This window comes from Silene latifolia, chromosome 1 (assembly GCF_048544455.1).
Source record: "Silene latifolia isolate original U9 population chromosome 1, ASM4854445v1, whole genome shotgun sequence".
NCBI classification, from domain to species: Eukaryota; Viridiplantae; Streptophyta; class Magnoliopsida; order Caryophyllales; family Caryophyllaceae; genus Silene; species Silene latifolia.
Window position 1 is genome coordinate 37,488,199 of NC_133526.1, and position 17,911 is coordinate 37,506,109.

Consider the following 17,911-nt stretch of genomic DNA (forward strand, 5'->3'; position numbering starts at 1 on the left):
AGTCACTTGCGGAAGTGGCTTCATGCCCTTGATTCGCCTTCTTTGAAACCCGCCACCAGAAGGGATGTGCACATTAATGAACATGGGTTTATCGCTCGGATGAGATGAGCGGGGCTTAGGTGGGAACGGCTGCGGTCCCCCACTTGCGGTGTGGAGTACTTATTGCGATGGGTACTCTGGCAGGACTAAACACTTCAGTGTGTAGTCAGGTGTGTGGAGATGAGATGGAGTTGTGCTGATTGAGTTGTTTGTTGTATTGTCTTATTGCAGTTGTTTGTTTTATGTAATTAGTACTGACCCCATTTAAATGTTTTAAAAACTGTGGTGATCCATTCGGGGATGGTGAGCAGTTATTGAGCAGGTATGAGTTGATGTGCATGGGATAGCTGGGTTGAGTCACGATGCTGTTTTAGAAGTCTTCCACTGTGTCGAACATTCTCTTATTTTGTTTAGTCGTTTGACAGTTTTGAGAACTTTTGTATTTTCATTTATCAGTTTCGGAGTTGGTTGTATCACTTTAAACTTTATTGTTATTAAAGTACGTTTCGTTATTGTCTAATTGATTATCATTGCTTCGGGTAACCGAGATGGTAGCACTTCCAAGTTCCATGCCTTAAGTGGTCCTGGTAAGGCACTTGGAGTATGGTGGTGTTATAGTTTTAGCTATGGGTGTGGTACTTATAGATTGTGAATCTCGTAAAGTTGTTGGATGAAATGATAATAGAATTGTGTAATGCGAACATGGTGATATATGATAAGAGGATTGCGCAGTTGAACATGATAGACCTCGAGCATGATGTGTGCTTATTATGTGGCTCCCAAAAGGGTAATGAAGTATCGAATATATATATATATATATATATATATAGAGAGAGAGAGAGAGAGAGAGAGAGAGTTGCATGATAAAGTATGTTGACGTAAGTTTATAGCTAGTTTCTACCTACTATATAGTTAAGATTGATTGTGGATATGTGATGTGGCATGAGTCCTCTTACTACCGGTTATGTGCATAGTAACATGTGTCGCTTAAGAATATCGTATTGAACTATGTAACTTATGACGTGCCTTGTTGTGCTAGAAATAAGGTCTAACGGTGATGAGCCCGATTAAGTGGAATTCTGAACGATGTTTATTGTTTTGCAGGAAATATTCTTTGCATCTTGTAGTTCCGTTACTGATCTGTTGAACTCGGCCGAGTAGAGTTGATACTCGACCGAGTAGGCCGTACTCGGCCGAGTAAAGAGATACTCGACCGAGCAGACCAAATACTCGAGTAACTCGACCGAGTAAGCCATACTCGACCGAGTATCCATTAAGCGCGGTCCAACTCGGTTAATTCCGAAAACCCTATAACTCCTCTTTTTACCTTATTTCCGCCCCATTACCTTTCATTCTACTCAAAATCCTTCAAATTTCTCTCTCTCAAAACACTTGGGTGATTCTTGGTTGTGATTGCTCTTGGATTCCTTCTTACTTGTTCAAAGCCTCAATCAAGGTAAAGTATTCAATCAATTTCCTCAACTTTGCTTTCAATCTATGGTAAAATTTTCCTAAAATTTTGAGCCTTTAATTCTAGTAATCTGAGCTTATATGCTTCTACTTTGATATTTTGGGTCCTAATTGCTCTTAAACACCGTCTATGTATGTTTTAAAACGGTTTAATGCTCGAAATCGCCCATCTTATGTTACAAAATTTTTCTAGGGTTTGCTTCAAGTTTTGATTTTTGGTCGCCGAGGTCATTTTAGCATGTTTCTTGAGAGTAAGTTGATGATAAAAATGCTTTTCTTGGTTAGCATGACTTGTATTTTGTGAGAAAAATCCATCTTAACACTTCGTCTTAAAAGTGTATAATTCGAAAAACAGTCCTTACTATGGCAAAATTTTAGAAAAAATCTTTGTTGAATTCATCTTTTTGCAGCATGCCGAAAGCAAAAGCCCCAGCTAAGAAGCGGACTCGCGCCAATGTTCACTTAGAAACGGGTCAATCTAGCCAAGAACCCATTGTTCCTCCGGTGGAGGACTATCCATCGGTAATTTTCTCTGACTTTAAGCAGGGGGCTGCTTTTGTGGCCTTGATGAGTCGGCCCATGAGGCCAACTCGTTGTGTAGACCCGGATATCTTGGAGACCTTGGGGGTTAAAGGGGACATCGTGCACATCTTTGAGATTTTGGGAATGAAGGGACTCTACCACCAACGCAAGAAGTCCTACCCGTTGTGGGATTTATCTGTATGCATCCCTTTAAATTTAAGTATTATAACGAATTATTAAGTGATGATTACGAGTCATAAAACTAAATTGCATAAACAAAACGTAAAGGATTAAGAAATAACCTTCGGTCCTAGCTTTTATGGCCTATGAACAATATCACAATGATATTCTCAAATAAAAATGTAAATGAATCATCAAACAAGGAGAAAAAAAACGCTGAAAACAGACGGCAAAGAAAAAAAAAAAAAAAAAAAAAAGAGGGCATTAGGGTTTTTTTTAAAAACCGTAAAAAATTTATTTTTTTTCGTTCCTGTTACTGTTCACCGTGAACAGTTCATAAAAAAAAAATTCTGTTTTTTTTCCTCTCGGTTTTGAGAAAATACCGAGAAAAGTTTTTGGGCTGATTCGTTTTGTAGAATTACCGTAAGAAAAGAAAAAATTTTTGTTTACTGTTTTTTTTTTCAGCCGTGCTAAAATTTAAAAAAAAAAAATTGTGTTTCTGTTTTAGTTTTGCCGAGACCATAAAAAAAAGGAGTTTTTTTTTTTTGGCAAATTAATTATGAAGCGGTTCATAATTAAAAGATACCTAATTATTTTAAAGCAGTTTAAAATACTGATGGATTAAATTCATATTACAAGTTTAATATGAATTAAGATTAAAATTAATGTGATTAATTGAGGAATTGTCACTTAATTTAATCAATTAAATAGGTGGTTTGGATAAAATTAATCTACATAATTAAAGAATTATGTCTTGCATGTTTAATTTTTTTTAGTTGATGCTTTTCTTTTGTTGAATGAATCGTTGAATGAATTTAATTACGTAATTTTTTTTGCAATCGGTTGTAATTTGTAATACTTAGTGTGGCCTTAGTCAAATTATGTTTTCGTAATGAAGGGAACATAATTTTTATGTAATTATGAGATCTCGAATCTCCTTTATTTTTCTTTAGTTTTGGGTTTTGAAATTAGAGTGTAATAAATAGGTTTATTATGTAAATTTATTTATTGTAATTTTCAAAGAAAACTAAAGATGGAGATTGGAGCTCACTCCCGCTACATGGATCAAGATGGAACATCGAGACAAGCTTCTCGGGTCCAAGGATGGATTCCAAATTTGTATTTAATGTTCATTTTGATAGGATAGGCCACACTAGGACTTTATTATTGTTTTTACGTTTTTCATTCCTATTGCTTTTCCTTCACACGATAGTTTATGCATCATATTCCACCTAAAACCAAACCACCTACTACTAAAATGCATGAAAATTGCCACATATAGGTTGTATGTTAGTTTTCATAGACATACAGATATCACATGTTTATTAAGCCATCATCTTAGTTTATTCATTCACGCATGCTAGATATTAGTTCACTTAAAATGGATTAAAATAAAGTTGATGGGATCTTCCTCTAAAACGGAAATTGAGATTAGTCTTTATAAGGGCAAACAACTATGAATCCCTTCTTCGTCGGTAGGCATAATATGACCCCTTCTACGTTGGGTAAGTAATTTGTGTTGACTTAGTTTATCTCAACATTATAGTCCGAAGAGTTTCTCGTGATTATGATGGACTAAAGATAGAATTTACAGAAATTTATCGACCAAGAATTCTAACGGTAGAATTAGCTAAAAGGTTAGCTTATCAATTTACAGATAATTGAGTCTTGGGATCATTTATATAATTCTTGAGGAAGGTCAATTGTATAAATGTTTTGAGACTTCGCGTTATGACACTAGTTCATTAGACTTAAATTAAAATCGATGCACATGTGTAGATACCCGTATCCGTCGATATTGGAATTTATAGAGAACCCGACAAACACCCGATGATGATAGGACACATGTATTTATTTAGTTGTCATTGTCATTATTTGGGTTCGTTTTACGATGTAGAATGAGCGTTGTCGACGGAGTATTTTATTAATTTAAATGATATTTAAGTTAAAGTCTTTTTTAAGGTAATTTCAATTTAATTTATTTTATTTTGAATTTATTTTCCCAAGTTTATTTTATTGAAAATAAAATAAATATTTGATTTGAAAAGTCATTTTATGAGTATATTTGGTTTGAAAAATCATTTATTTTAATGTGTTAATTGATTTGAAAAATCGATTTAAAAATCAAAAAGAACTCGTTTCAACCACGCGTTTTTGAGCTCGATTTTAGCTCGGTTTTTGAGCCCGTTTTCTTTACGAGTTGGCACGAATATCGAGTACACTAATCAACCTAAGCCACTACCCATCCAACCCCAGTTCGAACCCCATAACCACGGCCCAAACCATGCCCCAAATCACCCCCAACCAGCCCGCAAAACACGAAACAGCCCCCCTGTTTTGCAGCTCAATCCCGAGCCAAAAACCCGCTCCAAATACCACCAAAACCCGTGCCCATTAACCCTAACCCATACCCTAATATCCTACCCATATTACCTTACCTTAACCCCCAAGAAAACCCCCCAAACGAACCCTAGAAAACCCCCCAAAAGCTGCTGGACAGCAGCTATGCTCAGCCAAGCCCGTCTGCCTCTCCTCCCTTTTACTCTACTTTAACTCCTTATAAATACCCTCCCTTCACCATACATCCATTACTCTAAGTTCTCCATCCATACTACCTTCACTTACAAGCTTTAAACTCCAGAAACAAACCCTAATTGCCTCTCAAAAACCCTCCACAAAACCGACTTACAAACTGAAACAGTTTGTGTGTCCTCTTCGAAAAACAATTCGTTCCTCCATCAAACCTCCATAAACATTCGAGTTTCTTGTTCCAAATTAACCATACAACATACATCTACACATTAGACAAAGATTTACGAGCCAAATTGCCCTTGAGAGTACACGAATTCCCTCGAAAAACAGAGTGTTATACACTCTGTTTTCGCGGCTTTTCTTGTCTGTCCAGTTCTGTTTGTGCTCGTTTTTCGTGCCCAATAACTCAAAACAAGCAGGGATTGTTTTAAGATCTCTGTTCTCCTCTCTTTCTAGTTTTCAAAACATCTTTTAAATTGAATTTTCATCGTGAAACGAGAGAGAAATCGCTGTTTGAAAGTTGCTGTCCAGATTTGCCAAAAACGTGTTGTTTGCTTTGTTTCTTCGTCGACGACGGCCTCTCGAGATAAAATCTACCATCGATTACGACCCAAGACGGTGTCAACGATACATGTAGGTTGAGGGTGCATCAAATCCTCCTCTTTCTCCCTTTTATTTCTGTTTTTATGTTTGTTTTTTATAGTTTGTTTTTGTTTGTTTATCGTTTTTTTGTTTATCAATTGTTCTAATTAACTACGAAACTAGTTTAGTCCGAGTATGAGTTAAAGTACCACCATGAACACCCGCGTTGACTTGAGATGGGAAAGAAACCGCTACATCAGTCGGTCGTACACCCCCGTCTCATTTACATATCCTCGTGTTCAAGGTAGGGCATTAATAAAACGAATTCTAACTTCGTTCTTCGCTTTTGACCTCTCCTTTGTTTCGTGTGATTCGACCCACCCTAGGACCATTCACATGTTAGTATGACCTCTGATTGTTAACATATAACTCGTTTAGATGACATTAGATCAATTTAATAACCTAATTAGACACGTTAGGGTACATCAACATAGCTTTAAAAATCAACTAACAATTCTATAACCTAATTGAATGCATCTTTCTTTTCACTCGATTTCTCGCTAGCATAGGAGTGCGTGATTAGCACCTTCATATTAACACTCGATGATTAGCATTAATATCGTAACTCCTTGACCTAATTTGACCCCCTTTAGGCCGTGTAGAATACATATTTGCAAGACATCTTTTCAATCGATTAACGTCGTTTCTAACTTGTTTTCTAGCCCGCTTTCGAACTTGTTTCGCAATCAATTGATCTAACTAATGAACCTGACCTAGGACCTAGGGTAGCCGTGTCTAGAGTGGCCGTGGCTTGGCCATGTCCTTTGGCCTTTTCTTGCTTCGTTTTTTATGAATCGTTTGTTCTTTATTTGTTTTGTCGCTTATAATTTATAGTTTGTTCGTCGAGTTGTAATTTTCAAGTTAGCTTTCTTTTATCGAGTCAAAACCTCTTCCAAAAACCTTAGTCTTGTTTGGTTAGATGGTTGTGCCCCAATGCAAGTGAGAGCGTAGTAAATCGCATGTTGTTTAAAGCAACATGGCCCGATTTATGCTAATGCATGCTTTGGTGTGTGGCCCAATGTCTAATTCGATAAGATTAAGTGAGAGCACGCCTCACGAGGAGTGACCCAAGGCCGTGAGTCATGTAAGCCGTGGGCCACCCCTTTGTGCACGTTTTTCTAGGCCGAATGGCCGTGTAATGTGTCATGTACGGTGTTGTATATAACAATTGTATTTAGATCGAGTTGTATCTTTAATTCCTCGTTGTGTCGGCATGAAATGCCTGGGTTGTAATAGGTAGATCCCAACGGCTCCCCCATTCCCATCAAGCCTTGTTTGTTTCGTTTGTATGTTGTTAGATCAATCAACCCACATGCTAAATTACAACTTTGACAAAGTTAGTTTAGTTGCATCTAAATCGACATAGAAACTTCACATGTTAGGGTTTTAAAACGATGTTTGCATATCATATATCGTAGTAGCTATGACCTTGTTTGAAATCCGACACTTGACTTAGTAGAGGCCGTTATTGACGGGGGGGGGGGGTTAGGTGTCCTTATGGGCTTCCTAACACGTACCCTCACCCCTTACTCAAGATCTATGGTTTGTGGATCCGTCTAAATACCATTGGATTACGAGAGTCATTCAAATCGAGTGATATAGGGTACAAGTCTTTATCTTTAATCACTCGTAGTCGATTGGCTTTATGCTTTTCGATGAATGGTGTAAAGTTGACTTGAACGGTTCCAAGTTCCCAAAAAACTTGGTGGCGACTCTAATTTGTCTTAATTCGATTTGAAAGAACCTCGAGTCGATTATGCCTAGTGTGGATCCCGCGGACGCAGTTCCCGAGGGCCTTGTCCACAGTTTGGCGACTCCGCTGGGGACAAGAGGACTAGTTACACTTTGTTTCTAGGGTCTTTTCCTCCGAGGTGAAACTTGAAAAGAAAGTTTTGGAAAGTAAAACATTACTCATAGTGCTACGATTCATGCATAAACCCTTAAGGACTTTCCCGGGCCGTCCCAGCGTTTCTTTGTGATGCGTGGGGGGCGACGTCCCACTATGCTAGGAAGCTGCACATTGCTCGCTTCCACTTCACCTCGCGTGGTTCTTGATGGTGGGGACGCTCTTCTAGGTACTTTACCTTAAGGCCCTTGCTCTATAAGACCGCAAAAGGATGGAGGGCATAGACCTTCTTATAGAAGACTTGCCGAGACTTAGAGATGTCTAGGAGCATACATCCTTATAACATGAGAATGACAATGTGCAAGGTGTTTTTTTTCCCGAGTCTTTTCAAATTTCCATGTCAATTTCAAAACCGAACTTTTGAACAACTTACTTTCAAACTTAGCATGATTTTCAAAACGCGGAATGCTGCCCAAATAGGACTAGAAATTTCGGCCAAAATGAGCTTTTATAGCCGGCATGCTGCCCATTTCAAATCTCATTTTCAAATCAATCTTTCGTTTTTCAAAATCAATCCAAAATGCCTCTCGAACCTCAACCAAGCATGAAATGCGTCGAGTCGTGTCCGGGTCATGGCCGTGTTAGGCCGGGTGTGTTTCGTTCTAAGAGTCTAGAACACGACCTTGTTGGGTCATCCAAGCTCACCTCTTGGGCCTTGAGTCATGTTGGTCGACCTTTTGGTCTAGGATAGTCCACAGAAACGCCCAAGCTAGGCCATTTAGGGCGTTTCACCCGAACCTATGGGCTATGTTAGTCCAATCACGGGTTTAGTCACACCGAGTCCGGTTTATAACCGATTTATGACAGTTTGAGTCATGTCGTTTTGTCGAGTCCGAAATGAATCGAGGTCTAAATCCAACCGTGAGTCGAACCTTTGGTTAGTCAGTCTCAAGTCGAGTCTTTGTTTGAGTCAAGTTGGGGTCGTGTCCTTAAGTGTGCAGGGGCTCTTACTTTAAATATTGACTCAGTACGGGGTTTTCTTGTAGAAAGGCCGCCAAAAACCCGACGTCAAGCAATGAAAGATGCTGTTAACAAGCTCACGGAGGCCGTGAACCTCATGATGACCCGAATGGATGCAATCGAATCCAAGCTGGGTGAAGATTCCTCTTCATCTACCCCACCTCTGACTGATCTGGAGAAACGGTTCAAATTCATTGAAGACCGTCTGAAACTCTCCCAGGGGAAGAACATCCATTACGAAAATGCTAGGGCCTATGCCCCAGTTCAGGATAAGTTGCCCAAAAACATGGTACTCACTGATATCCCAAAGTTTAAGGGCACAGAAGATCCAGTCCACCATGTTAAGGCCTATAAGGGGTACTTAGCACTAATGGGAGTACCTGCTGACATGCTCTCTGAAATTTTTGCCCAATCTCTGGATGAACACCCGAAGGCGTGGTTCTATAATCTTGACCTTAAGAACTTCCCCACTTTCGAAGATATTACGGTGGAGTTCTGTAAGCACTATGCTGACAATGTCGAGATTCAAACCAACATATGGACTTTGGAGGTTATGACACAGAAAGACAGAGAAGGCTTTACTGAATTCCTTGCAAGATGGCGGGCTGAAAGCGTGAAGTTAGCCAAAAAGCCTGATGAAGTCGAAATGGTAGATAAGTTCGTAAAGAATCTACGACCTATTTACCGCAATGCTCTGAAATACCAGAATTTTGGCTCTTTCAAAGAATTGATAAGAATCGGGATAAAGGTAGAAGATGATGTCATAAGGGCAGAGGCTGAAAAGCCGAAAGGGTACCAAGGGGCCTCATCGTCTAAGGGCAAGGCCCCAGCAATGACCCATATTGATGAAGCCATCAATCTCTTAGAAGGGCAATCAAAGAAGTCGCAGCGCCAAACACCTAGGGCATTCACCGATATCGGATGCACTTATACATACGCTCTCCAAAGGCTCATAGCCCAAGGAAAGCTGAAGCCTATTGGTCCAACTCCGGACCCTCCCGCTGATCAACAAGGTAAATGGTATAAACCAAATGCCTACTGTGCCTTTCATCAAGGTAAAGGCCACGATACTGAAAGGTGCTATCGACTGAAGCACGAAATCCAAGACATGATTGAGAATGGGACACTCCCGATCCCAACTGTTAAACCAAATAACATCACCAATCCATTTGGCGATCACACCAACTTTGTTTCTGTCGAAGACAATGTCGATTATTCCCATCTTATCCGCCCATGTCACTTGAAAGGGGTGTTTATCGGGAAAATATTTGTGGATTGCTCTGAATTCTTGCCAAACCCAAAGAATGAAATTCAAGTCGGGAGTCTTGCTCTAGAATGTACTCCTCTCATTAACGAAGTTAATAAAAGACAATTCGATTCACCAACCTTCATCACTGGCGTAGATCCTCATAGGACTACCTCGGGATGGAGGCCGACCATCAAAAGGATCAAGGACAAGAGCCGAGCATCTAAGCTGACAGCTGAACAAGAGAAAGCTCAAGACCAGATTTGAAAAATTATGAGTCGGGATCTGTTTTCTTATTTTAGTCGAGTCGAGTCTAGAACTTTCTTTTCCTGAAGTTGAGTCGTTTGTTCCGCGATGACCTAGGGTGTGTCCTAGGAATCGTTTCTTTGAGTCTGTTAAGCATTTGCCTTTCCAATAAAAAGTTGCAGTTTCGTTTCCAAATATCTCTTGTTTTCAATCCTCAATCATTCTGAAAGAATGATAAAATGCACAACACACTCAAAGAGATCCCTGGGGTAGAAATATGTCCCGTTTCATAATGTAAGGTACACTAGGATCCCGTGTTTGATTCCTTTACCTATTCCATGTCTGGCGGTAGAAAACCTCCATCAGAACCAATGCTTATCACAAGCCTTTAGATGATTCTATGATGAACCCGGACTAGCTCCTGGTTTCCCTATCGATGATGGAAGGCAAGCTCATCCCCACAAAATCATCCCCTCTCGAAGAGAGAAGAAATCAACCCGTTCTAACGAGGAATTGTTAATTCTAACCCAATTTAGTTGGCGAAGCCCAGTTTTTAAGGTGTATCCATTTGTGACTAAGGGGATGAATAGAAGATCATTTTCAAAGAGAGAAAAAAGATGAAAAAGAATGAAAAATGAGAAAAAGAGAAAATTTGGTAAAGTGAAAAAAAAAAATGAAAAAAAAAAAAGAAAAATGAAAAAAAGATGAAAAAAAAGAAAAAAGGAAAAAAGATGTTGGAATTACGGAAGCCAGAATTCAAGTCAAGTACCCATAGTTGAAGTTCAATGAGCAAAGCCCAAAAGCTTAAGTAGTAACCTCTTTGCCCCTAAGTCCTTCCTGAGACAGTTACAAGGGGATAGTCGGGAATTTTGAGAATCATTCCGCTTGTGTTGTTACACCCAACCTTTAGGGTCCAGACATGGAAATTTGAACCCACATCATTTTTCAACCCATTTCCACTCGTGGTTCATCAAACCCGAGACACTCATTCCAGCCACATCAGCAGCCATAGCCCTTGGCCTTAGCACCAGAAAATGAACCTTCAGAATGACGGTCCACTATTCAAGCCTTTTTTTACCAAGCTCCACATCCCAAAGAACCAAAGCCTTTTGTACCAACCCTAGACACGGGATTTAACGGTACCTTACAGGCTAGAATGGGATACGACATGATACCTTAGGTGAAACCTTCGAGTGTGTACACACAATCAAAATGCCATGTTTATGCACCTTGATCGAACTACGTCGGATTTGATTTCGCTCCACGCGAATACGTAGGCAGTCCTTCAGAATAAGGGATTCAATCCACCCATCATCCAAGTTGTCATCTTGTCGGTTTCTTACGGGTCTTAACCAAGTCCAAATGAAGCCACCTTTGTTTGAGTTGGTCTTAGTACTCGATGTAAGCTAGGATAAGGATATAGTTTCGGATGAATAGTATCAAGTCTCAGAATGAGCTTTATCTAACGGTTTAGGCAAAGATGCCGAGTCATATAGATGTAGGTTTGTGTTGGGAACAGAAAATATGAAAAACCCGCTGAAAAGAAAGAAGGCGTGGAAGAAAAATAGTAAAAGCCCGCTGAAAAGAAAGAAGGCGTTGGCAAGAAATGATGAATACTCGCTGAAAAGAAAGGAGGCGAGGAGAAGAGTGGCAGAATGTTCCCAACAAGAGTGATGTGTGATGTCCAACTGTTCTCATAAAATCAGTCTGTGTTTAGTGTCTAGGCGAGGCTAACGTTGTTGCTCCGTGAGTTTAATCCACCTTGTCAATGCCAAGTTATCTTGATTCCCATGTGCCCTTGGTAGCACGCCCATGCCATACGATATCTGTGTCTCAAGTCCGATGGCCTTGTGATTCCTATTTGCCATCTTTTGGGTGCGCCGGAATGGCCAATTTTCATTTCTACCCCCAACAAGTCAATAATTGAATTAAAACCCGTGCACACTTGCGGTTTTATTTTCCTTTTTTGTTTTACGGTAGCGGGCTACGCCCACGTTATTTACGGGTCATACAAATGATGTCCGAGTCGTATTTCGTGCTCACCCGTCAAGGTTCGATTTCAAAATGCCAAATTTTTCGAATTCAAATTTCAAAAACTTTTTGCGAATTGTGGATAGATGATGCAAGTAGTGGAATCTTTGTGGGTCGATGATCCAATCCTTCGAAATTCAAATTCAATTTTTGAAGGGTCAATGGCCCAATTATTCAAAATTTTCAACTTGTTCAAATTTTGGGTCGATGACCCAGTCATTCAAATTTAATTTTAGGTCAACGACCCAGCATTCCAACACTTCAACTTCAAACCTCGGGTCGATGGCCCAATATTCTAAGTGATTCAAACTTCGGGTCGATGATCCAATTATTCAAAATTTTCAAATTCAATTTTCGGGTCGATGACCCAGTATTTCAAATGATCCAACTTCAAGATCGGTGATCCAAATGTGCTTATGTGATGATTATTGCTAGTACGTTTTTGTGTTTCAATTATAGCAGGATATGCTTCAACTGGGGGCTCTAAAGTCTTCGACTTTAGAGCCATTGCAAACTGGGGGCTCTGAAGCCGTTGGCTTCAGAGACCATTATCAAGACGAAATGGATGACATCCACTCAGAATTCAATTCAATACAAGAGTATGAAAGGGAAGAATTCCGTAGCTGAAAGCAAATGATGAAAGTGGCGGCAACCTCCTTGGAAAGTCCCCTCCCATTCGGACAAGCGCCAGCAGATGATAAATTTTTGGCAAATGTCAACAGATGATGAATTTTGGACAAATGCCAGCAGATGATAAACTTTGGGCATGTGTCAGCAGTTGCCGAACTACGACGCGGGTTTGATTCCGTCAGAAACAGATACGTAGGCGCCCGAGGATAAGGCTCAACCCACCATTTATGCAATTTATGGGTCGACGACCAACGATGATGATTTGACACAACAGAAGCAAGAGTCAATCCACAACGAAGTTTCAGGTATGATCTCTTCTTATGGCTGGCGAGCTTATATACGCAAGTCTAATGGACTATAAACGACCCGCAGAATCCTCGGGTCGAGAGGGACCTGGGGTATACTTTGACTTTCGCCTTGTCCAAAGCCTCGCCAAAGTGGGGGCTCAGAGATACCCGTATCCGTCGATATTGGAATTTATAGAGAACCCGACAAACACCCGATGATGATAGGACACATGTATTTATTTAGTTGTCATTGTCATTATTTGGGTTCGTTTTACGATGTAGAATGAGCGTTGTCGACGGAGTATTTTATTAATTTAAATGATATTTAAGTTAAAGTCTTTTTTAAGGTAATTTCAATTTAATTTATTTTATTTTGAATTTATTTTCCCAAGTTTATTTTATTGAAAATAAAATAAATATTTGATTTGACAAGTCATTTTATGAGTATATTTGGTTTGAAAAATCATTTATTTTAATGTGTTAATTGATTTGAAAAATCGATTTAAAAATCAAAAAGAACTCGTTTCAACCACGCGTTTTTGAGCTCGATTTTAGCTCGGTTTTTGAGCCCGTTTTCTTTACGAGTTGGCACGAATATCGAGTACACAAATCAACCTAAGCCACTACCCATCCAACCCCAGTTCGAACCCCATAACCACGGCCCAAACCATGCCCCAAATCACCCCCAACCAGCCCGCAAAACACGAAACAGCCCCCCCTGTTTTGCAGCTCAATCCCGAGCCCAAAACCCGCTCCAAATACCACCAAAACCCATGCCCATTAACCCTAACCCATACCCTAATATCCTACCCATATTACCTTACCTTAACCACCAAGAAAACCCCCCAAACGAACCCTAGAAAACCCCCCAAAAGCTGCTGGACAGCAGCTATGCTCAGCCAAGCCCGTCTGCCTCTCCTCCCTTTTACCCTACTTTAACTCCTTATAAATACCCTCCCTTCACCATACATCCATTGCTCTAAGTTCTCCATACATACTACCTTCACTTACAAGCTTTAAACTCCAGAAACAAACCCTAATTGCCTCTCAAAAACCCTCCATAAAACCGACTTACAAACTGAAACAGTTTGTGTGTCCTCTTCGAAAAACAATTCGTTCCTCCATCAAACCTCCATCAAAATTCGAGTTTATTGTTCCAAATTAACCATACAACATCCATCTACACATTATACAAAGATTTACGAGCCAAATTGCCCTTGAGAGTACACGAATTCCCTCGAAAAACAGAGTGTTATACACTCTGTTTTCGCGGCTTTTCTTGTCTGTCCAGTTCTGTTTGTGCTCTTTTTTCGTGCCCAATAACTCAAAAAGAGCAGGGATTGTTTTAAGATCTATGTTCTCCTCTCTTTTTAGTTTTCAAAACATCTTTTAAATTGAATTTTCATCGTGAAACGAGAGAGAAATCGTTGTTTGAAAGTTGCTGTCCAGATTTGCCAAAAACGTGTTGTTTGCTTTGTTTCTTCGTCGACGACGGCCTCTCGAGATAAAATCTACCATCGATCACGACCCAAGACGGTGTCAACGATACATGTAGGTTGAGGGTGCATCAAATCCTCCTCTTTCTCCCTTTTATTTCGGTTTTTATGTTTGTTTTTTATAGTTTGTTTTTGTTTGTTTATCGTTTTTTTGTTTATCAATTGTTCTAATTAACTACGAAACTAGTTTAGTCCGAGTATGAGTTAAAGTACCACCATGAACACCCGCGTTGACTTGAGATGAGAAAGAAACCGCTACATCAGTCGGTCGTACACCCCCGTCTCATTTACATATCCTCGTGTTCAAGGTAGGGCATTAATAAAACGAATTCTAACTTCGTTCTTCGCTTTTGACCTCTCCTTTGTTTCGTGTGATTCGACCCACCCTAGGACCATTCACATGTTAGTATGACCTCTGATTGTTAACATATAACTCGTTTAGATGACATTAGATCAATTTAATAACCTAATTAGACACGTTAGGGTACATCGACATAGCTTTAAAAATCAACTAACAATTCTATAACCTAATTGAATGCATCTTTCTTTTCACTCGATTTCTCGCTAGCATAGGAGTGCATGATTAGCACCTTCCTATTAACACTCGATGAGTAGCATTAATATCGTAACTCCTTGACCTAATTTGACCCCCTTTAGGCCGTGTAGAATACATATTTGCAAGACATCTTTTCAATCGATTAACGTCGTTTCTAACTTGTTTTCTAGCCCGCTTTCGAACTTGTTTCGCAATCAATTGATCTAACTAATGAACCTGACCTAGGACCTAGGGTAGCCGTGTCTAGAGTGGCCGTGGCTTGGCCGTGTCCTTTGGCCTTTTCTTGCTTCGTTTTTTATGAATCGTTTGTTCTTTATTTGTTTTGTCGCTTGTAATTTATAGTTTGTTCGTCGAGTTGTAATTTTCAAATTAGCTTTCTTTTATCGAGTCAAAACCTCTTCCAAAAACCTTAGTCTTGTTTGGTTAGATGGTTGTGCCCCAATGCAAGTGAGAGCGTAGTAAATCGCATGTTGTTTAAAGCAACATGGCCCGATTTATGCTAATGCATGCTTTGGTGTGTGGCCCAATGTCTAATTCAATAAGATTAAGTGAGAGCACGCCTCACGAGGAGTGACCCAAGGCCGTGAGTCATGTAAGCCGTGGGCCACCCCTTTGTGCACGTTTTTCTAGGCCGAATGGCCGTGTAATGTGTCATGTACGGTGTTGTATATAGCAATTGTATTTAGATCGAGTTGTATCTTTAATTCCTCGTTGTGTCGGCATGAAATGCCTGGGTTGTAATAGGTAGATCCCAACGGCTCCCCCATTCCCATCAAGCCTTGTTTGTTTCGTTTGTATGTTGTTAGATCAATCAACCCACATGCTAAATTACAACTTTGACAAAGTTAGTTTAGTTTCATCTAAATCGACATAGAAACTTCACATGTTAGGGTTTTAAAACGATGTTTGCATATCATATATCGTAGTAGCTATGACCTTGTTTGAAATCCGACACTTGACTTAGTAGAGGCCGTTATTGACGGGCGGGGTTAGGTGTCCTTATGGGCTTCCTAACACGTACCCTCATCCCTTACTCAAGATCTATGGTTTGTGGATCCGTCTAAATACCATTGGATTACGAGAGTCATTCAAATCGAGTGATATAGGGTACAAGTCTTTATCTTTAATCACTCGTAGTCGATTGGCTTTATGCTTTTCGATGAAAGGTGTAAAGTTGACTTGAACGGTTCCAAGTTCCCAAAAAACTTGGTGGCGACTCTAATTTGTCTTAATTCGATTCGAAAGAACCTCGAGTCGATTATGCCTAGTGTGGATCCCGCGGACGCAGTTCCCGAGGGCCTTGTCCACAACATGCTTATTATTTATTCTTCTTTTCGCAGTGTAGAACACGTTTATATTACTGTTACAACAAATGGTTGGAAATAACGAAATCCCAATGCCTAGTGCCACACTTGGACGCGAGTCCTGGCTGAAAGTTTTTATGGACAACATGAATCAGTACACACGACTGAAAAATGATGGGTCCAACTTTGCGGACTGGGAGGCAGCACTACGGAATGCTGCCATTGCTGACGGTAAGCTCAAATACTTAACTGAGCCAATACCGGTAAACCCAGGCCCCAATGCGGGAGTTAACGAGTCACTTGCTTATAGTGATTTCGTTATGGAAGCGACTGCGATAAAGAACGTACTCATCTTTGCAATGGAAACCAATTTGCAGAGACGCTTCATTGCTCAAGGAGCAAACAAGATTTTCACCACGCTCACCAACGAGTTCTCAAAAGCACCGAGGATCGTTACTTATGAGCATACCTCTCGCTTATTTGATGCGAAACTCCAAAACGGCCAACCGGTTAGCCCACACATTCTTAACCTGATTGATAATGTCGAGAAATTGGAGGCACTTGATTGCAAAATCAGTGAGAGCATTGTCATTGATCGAATGCTTCATTCTCTTCACGATGGTTTTGCCCTTTTCAGGGCGAACTACTACATTAATGACTTGAAAAAGAGTTCTCATGAGCTACACTCCCTTCTCGTACAGACCGAGAAGGATATGAAATTGAGTGGGAGCATGAAGTAGGATGTTCTCACGATTTCCAACAAGGGTAAAGGTAAGGGCAAAGCTCCAGGCGACCTAACTGTAGGTAAGCCAAAATTCAAGAAGCCAGGAAACGGTAAGAGTGGGCCCGGTGAGACTAGTGGCTCACAGGGCAAGGCAAAGAGCAAGGGCGGTGACATTGAGTGCCACCATTGTCACAAGACTGGACATTGGAGGAGGAACTGTCCCGTCTACCGTGAGGACATCAAAGCAGGCCGCGTCGTTCCTGTTGGTATGTCATCTTATATTCATATGATTGAGATTAACCATGCAAGTTTCGGAACTTGAGTACTTGATACTGGTTGTGTTTCTTATCTGTGTAATCATTTGCAGGGCCTAAGAAACATCACACCTCTTGGAAAGGGTGATGTAGACCTGCGAGTCGGGAATGGAGCTAGAGTTGCTGCTGTCTCGAAGGGAACATATGTAATCCAACTCCCTAGTGGTTTTGAGTTATTTTTAAATAACTGTTACTATGTACCCAATTTGTCTAAGTACATTATTTCAGTTTCCGTACTTGATAAAGACGGATTTTCATTTTTAATAAAGGATAATAGCTGTATTTTCTCTTTCAATGAAATGATTTATGGCAAAGCGGTTTCCATGAATGGAATTTACATCTTAGATCAAACCACGGAAGTATTATAGATGAATAATAAGAAGTTAAAGGTTGGTGACAAAGATCAAACCTATCTATGGCACTGTCGAATGGGACACATAAATGAGAAACGCGTGAAGAAACTCGTCGATAATGGGACTATTCTCGCACTCGAATTTTCTACATATGGCACGTGTGAATCATGTCTCATTGGCAAAATGACTCGAATTTCCTTCAAAGGTGTTGGAATGCGCGCTAGTGACCTATTAGGACTCATACATACTGATGTTTGTGGACCTATGTCAATTACCGCTAGAGATGGCTATAGATATTTTATCACTTTCACGGACGATTTGAGTAGATACGGATATGTCTACTTAATGAAGCATAAAAGTGAGTCCTTTGAGAAATTCAAGGAATACCAAAAAAGGGTTGAGAACCAACTGGGTAGAAAGGTTAAAGCACTCCGTTCAAATCGGGGTGGTGAATATCTTTCAAATGAGTTTGA